Below are 7,226 nucleotides of genomic sequence, written 5' to 3'. Positions count from 1 at the left end.
CCTTCCCCTTCTCCTTCCCCTTCCCCTTCTCCTTCTTTTTGTCCTCCTCCTCCTCTTCCCCCTTCTCCTCCTCTTTTTCCTCCTCTTCTTCTTCCTTCTACCTTCTTCTCCTCTTCTTCTTCTCTTTTCTTGAGCTGTTGGGCCAAATAAATTTCTCTTTATACCAATTAATATAAACTAAATACAACTTGAATATCTAATGTTATTGTGAATCAACCTATTCTTTTATTAAAAATTGTAAGATTTAAACATTTTTCAAATACCTTTCCTTATTTAACCTTAAATAAAAACCATGCAAATGTTTAATAAACTGAGTGAAGTTTTACTCAAATTAATTCTTGTTAGATATAAAGACAGTTTGTGCAGTATATAGTCCCAACACATAACTCACCTGAAATATTTTCAGAGATGAAGCAATCAGGTTGCCCTAGGAGTGTTGTTTCTTTACTGGGTATTAATCACGTACCTTGTTTGGTCTCTAGTTTGTAGACCAGTTAATGTTTTATGAAGAACTTAGAAAATTAGAAATAGTTCTGCATGCATGTAATTCGCAGTTTGCTGCCCTTCTCAGATGGGTTACTGTTTGCAATAAGAGATAACAGTAGTCCCTAAGAACCCATTTGTGTCTCCTGGTTTTAGGTTGTACCTGAGAGTTTTGTCTGGGAAATAATGAACACAGGGGTTAACTGGGATGTGAGCTCCACATCATCATCAGAAATTTCAGATACCAGTCTGCATTTGATGCACTCTCTGTATGTTTCTAATTCTGGTAATTTTTACTTAAACCTGTTCCTGTGGTTGTGACTGGTTTGATCTTTGCCAGACAAGTTTGTGATATTATCAATTTCAGAGTAAGCAGCAAAAATAAGAAGATCTTTGTTTCCATATTGTCACCCACCTCCTTTGTGGTGAGCTGCACTTGGCACCTTGCCGAGCTGAAATGTGCTAGGCTTGTGTTCTTAGTGCTGTTGTGGTGGGTAAATAAGCAATATCAACACAATTAGATTTTCTGGTTGTAAAGTGTCCTCCAAGGCCTGTCATGCCAGTGGCCTCAGGTCCTGAGGACTCAGGAGGCACATGTGGCTCTGCCAGAGCTCCAGCCCTGCCAACAGTCACCCGTCACACTCATCCCATGAGCCCAGAGCCAGTGAGGGGACACAGGGGACATAAAACATGGCTGTACTACAGCCAACACAAAAGAAACCAACTTGGGCAAAAAAATAATACTGAATACATGTTTCTGTTTCAACTTCCCTCCCACAGACCACTCTCTGGCCATAAGTTTATGCTCTGGGCAGTGCCCAGAACGCTTTGATTCTCTTGCATGATTGTTTCTGGTTTGGATGGTATCTGCCTTTCTATCTGCCTCTTTCAACCTTGTCTGGCTCCACAGTCAGAAATCTTATCTTGCAGTATCTTGTGCTGCAAAAATACTGCCTGATGGCTTTGAATATTGTGTTTTTGTTGTTGCACAACCTTGATCGACATAGTTGGAGAATTTAGTTCTGCTTTGATTCATTCTGTTGCCATTCTCAGAGCTAAATGAGATTAACTAAGGTTTAAAAATGTTGCGGGTCTCTGTGGCATAGCCTTGGCAATAAGTGACGGGACGCACATTCAGCAAGGCATTTATGGAAGTGTTTTGTATCACATAAGCCCGAATTCTTCAGCTGGATGTAAACAGGTTACCAAAACCATCCGTGGGCAGATGTGTTCAGGCAGAACCCCGAAGTCCATGTTCTCTCTCTGTGTTGTTGCCAGTCAAGTAAATTCCATGCTTCCAGTGGGATAAAGTGAGCTCTGTGCAAACATTTTTGTGGCCTAGTCTTAATATCATTGCAGAGTAAATCTGTCACCGTGGATGGCTCAGGGGATGCCAACCTGTCACGTGGAGCAGAGCTGGGTGACTTGCCACCACAAGCCGTGCAGTTGCATAGCAAACCCATGATGGCCAGGGACCTGAGCTTAAAATATAAGCAAATAAATTGCTGGTAGTGGATGACCTATAGGAATTGGAATATTAATAAATTTTAATTTCCTTTGCTTTCTGGAGTACATTTCTTGTGTTCCAAGACCTTGTTTTCTTAAATACATTTTGCATCAGGCTAAAGCTGGGATGCTGTTATGTGTTTAACATGTAATTACTGCTAATAATAAGCATATTTTAAGAAGTTGACTCTGTGCACCATAGGTTTAATGTAGAGAATTGCCTCCAGAGTTAGAGGGAAGCTTAGTTTTAAACCCATTTAGTGCTTGAGAAATAATGCCAGGATGGCAATTTTAGAGTAGGCATCAGTTCTCTGAAAATAGAGTTTCATGCCCCAGCTCCACCCCGTTAATATAAATGCCACCAGCAAGTGCTGTTATTAAATCACACATTCAGTAGCTATTGCTATGACCTAAGTTTGAACCAGAAACCTAGAAATGAAACATTCTTGGGTTTCCCTTTGAATGCTGTTTTTTTTTTTTATGAATCTCTTTCATTCTTTGTCAGAGAGTTGGGGTCGAGGAGCTATATAAGACCCATCTGTCAGCAAAAGCAAAATGATACAGTTTTCTTAATACAGGATTTTATGCATCGATGTAAAGTCCGTGACCTGAATGAATGTCAGTATTCTCAATCCACAGTCAGTCAGAAACTTTGAAAGTTAAAAGTCAGCAGAGAAGTTAATGAAAGTATTTGACTTGTCACTGATCAAAGTGCCGAACTGTAAAGGGCATTTATTAGTTGGTGACTGATACGGTGCTTTTCCTTGTTTCTTTCCCTGCTCTCCATTAATATCTTAGATCTTTTCTTCATACCTGTCTTAGCCTAACAAAAGCAGCTGTTATTCTGAATTTCTGGCTATAGAAGCTGATAAGTGAGGTGATTTTCAAACAAATTTTCTGACCTAGCTTCTCGTTAGCAAATGGTTACTCTAAAAAAGTTGTGACAGTAGAATGAAGGTTTAATTTTGCTTTCATGTAAGTGAGTGTAATTCAAGAAGAGTTCAGCAGAAATCTGATTTTCTGTCTCTGTAAGTAAATAGAGAATCTGATAGTGATACCAGAGTGCTGCCAGATCTCAGAGACACAATATTGGAAAGCAGAAATGAAAATGGCACAAGATGGATAAAGCAGTGTACCTTGTTAATATAAAGATTTACTTTTCAGGTAATAGCAAATTCTCTGTCAGTGTTAACTGAAGGAGTTTGTGTAAGCCTACACCAGCAACAGATGGTGTCAACTAAGGAAGAAAATTCTGCTGAAATTCATGATTCCATAAACCTGCTCTCGCCAGTGTGGTGTGTTTTATTTTATCTTGTCTCTGATTGCCGTAACATTTACATAAAACTGAGGAGGAAACACAAGCATGTGCCTGATCATTATGGCTAGTCTGGCAAAACAAAGCTAAGTAAAATAAATCTCCCACTGCCACTTGCTCATTTTATGGGATGGCTGGATGCCTGGGAGATGCTCCTCTGTGAAGGTCTGTGTTCTGTTCCGTCGTTGAACCAAATGACAGTCCTGAAAGCTGAACTTACTTTGGATGGAAGGCACTGGCTCCCCTGATTCACTTACCTGAGCTCTGAGTTAGCCTGTCCTGCTTTTTTTCTATGACTTAATAATAGAAGTGAATTTTTTTGCCTCTTTTTTTTCTAAGGGGAAAGGCAAGTGGGAAGGACTAAAATAAACTAAATACATTACGGCTCTCATATTAGTGTCATTTAAGCAGGTCCTCTCATACTTTAGCTTAGTAGTGTACAGCTTTATGTATTTTAAAGACATTTTTTATTTCTGTGGGCTGCCAGATGCACTCCTGATACCTTCTGATCTGAGGTAGTTTGACACTGATTTTCCTAGCACACGCCAGGGTTCAAATCTGGTCTGTAACCCATCCAAATGATCTATTCATAACAAAAAGTGCCTTCTGGCACTTGCACCACAGCTGAATATTGTTAAACTGAATTCATCATTTCATTTGTTTCTGATTGCTCTATAATGTTTACATATCTTACATATTAGTATGATCTTTTATAAAGCACATGCCGAGGTTAAACCCTCCCAGACAGAACTTTATTTCCCTTCTTCTCCCTTTCAGGTGTTCAACTCTTTTTCCCTTCAAATGAGCAGGAATCTTGGAAATGCTTAATGCTCATTTCATCTGAAATGATGGGGCTGAGCAAGTAGGAATGTGTGTGTTGGGGAGACGTGGAAAGGTGACATTTTCTTGCACAAAAGGGATTCTTTCCCATCGACAGACAGAGTAACTGTGAGGTGGAATAGCATGGCTGAGTATAATCCTTGGGTAAGTTGGCATCATCACACGTGGGGGCAACGGTCTCAGTGTGAACATGTTCAACTGAAATATTTATAGATGCAGCTTATGACTCAAAGTGTGAATAAGTTCAGCTTCTTATCTCCAGTCTTCTAATTCCTGCTTCATTGTTGGGCAGAGATCGTTCTCAGGTCTAGCAGAGGAAATCCTCTCTGTGTTCAGTTTCGCTCTATGTAAAAGATAATAAACATTAACATGTCTTGCAATAGGAGTGTGTCACAGAAGGAATTTCAGTTAAATGGAAGGCAGAAAATCTGAGGCTCCTTTTGAATTTGTATGTTAACTTCCATAGAAGGATGACATCTCTTATTTGCTTTCAAAATAAAAATCAATTCCCCATAAATCTAAAACACATGTTGTTTTTCTTCTAAAAAGATTAAGGATTTTCTTAAGCTCATTAAAGGGAAAAAAAAAATGGCATTGATCCTCCTATATCATCATGAGAATGTCTGAAGGCAATTGAAAGCTATAAAAGAGACATGGTATTAGTGTAACAAAAATAGCCCCGAATCTGGCAAATTGTGCTTTTCTTCTGGGTTCTGTGGCAAACTTTGTACTTTTTCTCCAACCTTACACTTATGTCTAGTCATGTGTTTTGGTGGGATTGGGTGGGATGTATACTCGAACAGAATATGGACCTTTTATTATGAAAATACAAATGCCAGCTGCTGCATGGTTTGAAAGACTTAATCACCGTCCAAATATTTCAAGAAAGGGAAATGGAAACCATTTGCTATTTTTTATGCATAGAGCTATGGAAGGATGTTACTTCTCAAAGATTGTGTGTCTGTTTTGGGGAGAACGTTATTCCCAATTTTCTCACTTTCCGCATGCATCAAAACCAAGAGTCTGAAAAATGTGAATTACCCCTTAACTAAGAGGAGGAAATAGGAGATCTTATGGTGCCCTATCATCAAATAATGCATGATAGCCAAGGTTCTTTTATTCCAGTTAAAAGTTCCCACAGCAACAAAACTGATAACCAAGTACCCCACTGCCTTTATCCATCAGTGTGGCAATTCCCAGTTCCCTTGTTTGCTCTGTTCATGTGTTGAAAGTTTGCTGGAATGTGAACAGACGGCACTTAGTAGTAAGATGATAGGAAAGTCTCACTGTAATTTGAGAGGAGCCAGCATGGAAATATCCTGTCCTGGCAAATTCCTGTGGGTGCTCAAAGTACTAAGCCAGAAGTACTGGCTGCAGGGAGAGTTTGGTCTTTTAATGAATCTAAACCTTTTGGTGTTATCAGACATAGAGGACAACTTGGTAAATTGTGGACTAATGATAGAACAAAGGTGTGGTTTCTGTTTTTATTTTATAAAATATATTGTCCTTCTTGATGTTTAGACTTTCCCCTGACTTCACAAAGCATCTTTATGCTTTCAGTGCCCTTTGGCTATTTGTTTTTTCAGACTACACAGCAGTTGGATTTTAAGCTTGATCCATTTGGTGTAACTAGATTTTTCCTTCAGTGAGCTACAGAACACTGCAAAGTTTGCTGCATCAAAAAATTTCTGAGATAAGACTTCAAAATCCCAGGCCCCTTTTACCCTAAATGTTTCTTGTCACCTGTAGAGACACATACTGTGTCCACAGCTATAGGATGGGAATGAGACAGGATGTTTGGGTTCTCCCCACACTTCCATCACCATTTTGGAGCAAATACTGACATGGTGTCTTCTCAGTAATGTCAGTGATGTGGAATAGGTCTAAAAATCAGCTTAGTTTAGGATTTGCTTTTTCTTGCACTTCATTTTCATATTGAAATTGTAAAAGAAGCCTTGTCCCGTTGAGGTGATGAAAGCTCAAAACTGTATTAATTTGTAGTTTTAAGAGAAAACAAAACAAAACCAAATGTCTCCGCAGTGTTTTTGACGTAGCTTCGTCCACTTCAAGTCATAAATGCCTTTGTAAATTCAGTGCAGCTATTCTTGCTCTTTAATGGGTTTAGTCAGCCAAAATCTTGCACAGACACACAGACACATGTGTGCATGTACATCTTTATGGAAAGTAAGTCAGGGCTTTAGAGCTGATAAGGGAGAACTGAGCAGGATTCTTGTATTTGTTAGATGCTTTCCTGAAAGAAATCACAATTTCTTGACACTGTGCTGATGTATTTTGAGAAACAAATTTTTGGGTTTTTTGTTTTCCTACTTAACTTCATGACAAGAATCAGCTGTACTGTGAGTTTATGGCTGGAGCAGACTATTGTTTGTGCAGAAACCTCCCTGCTGCTGTATTTACTAAACATGTGTGATGCACAAATGCCAGTAAACTGCATCTTGGAGCATATTCCCTTGTTGCTTGTAAAAACTGTCTTTAAAGTTTGGCCTGTTTAAATATACGGAGAATGTGCCTCATGTTTAACAGGAACAGGCCTCAAAACTGTTTTGACATGAAGTCCAGGCCTTATTGAATCAATAGCAAACCTTAAGCATCCTTCAATGGGTCTAGAATTTTGCTAATGAAGAACAAGGTCTAAATACAAAAAAACCCATTGTTCCATTGACTGAGACCACTCTTTTTGCTGTTGCAGCACTGAAAACATACAGACTTGTTTTGTTACGGAATTAATTCTCTTGTTTCCTTCTCTGGGAGCAAAGCACCTTCTAGAAAACAACAGTTGCAGATTTAGCCATCCCATTAACATGGAATGGTGGGAAGTGCATCATGCATCATGAGGTGGTGTAGGACTGCACTGCTGTTCTCTTGAATGTATATATGTGGTCCTGGAAGAGAAAACATGAAATCTACTTCCAAGAGAAGAGGGTAGCCTGGCAGGGGATGGTGACCTGTCTCCTCCAGCCCCTGCTGGAAGAATTCAATATTCATCCAGTCAAGAATACACAACTAGTCTTTGGAGTAAGTACCAGGACCTCCTTAGGCCTTCTGGTGACCCAGAATAAAA

At 39.3% G+C, this 7,226-nt stretch overlaps 1 protein-coding gene across 10 annotated transcripts in view; it reads left to right on the top strand.

The window, feature by feature from the left end:
* Nucleotides 1–7,226, top strand: part of FGGY (FGGY carbohydrate kinase domain containing) — a 149,432-nt gene that overhangs the window by 81,925 nt on the left and 60,281 nt on the right. The window lies entirely within an intron of this gene.

The sequence above is a fragment of the Neopelma chrysocephalum genome, unplaced genomic scaffold (assembly GCF_003984885.1).
Source record: "Neopelma chrysocephalum unplaced genomic scaffold, ASM398488v2 Primary Assembly neopelma1_135, whole genome shotgun sequence".
Taxonomy (NCBI): Eukaryota; Metazoa; Chordata; class Aves; order Passeriformes; family Pipridae; genus Neopelma; species Neopelma chrysocephalum.
Note: the sequence above shows the minus strand (reverse complement) of the source record. Positions and strands in the feature narration are given on the sequence as shown.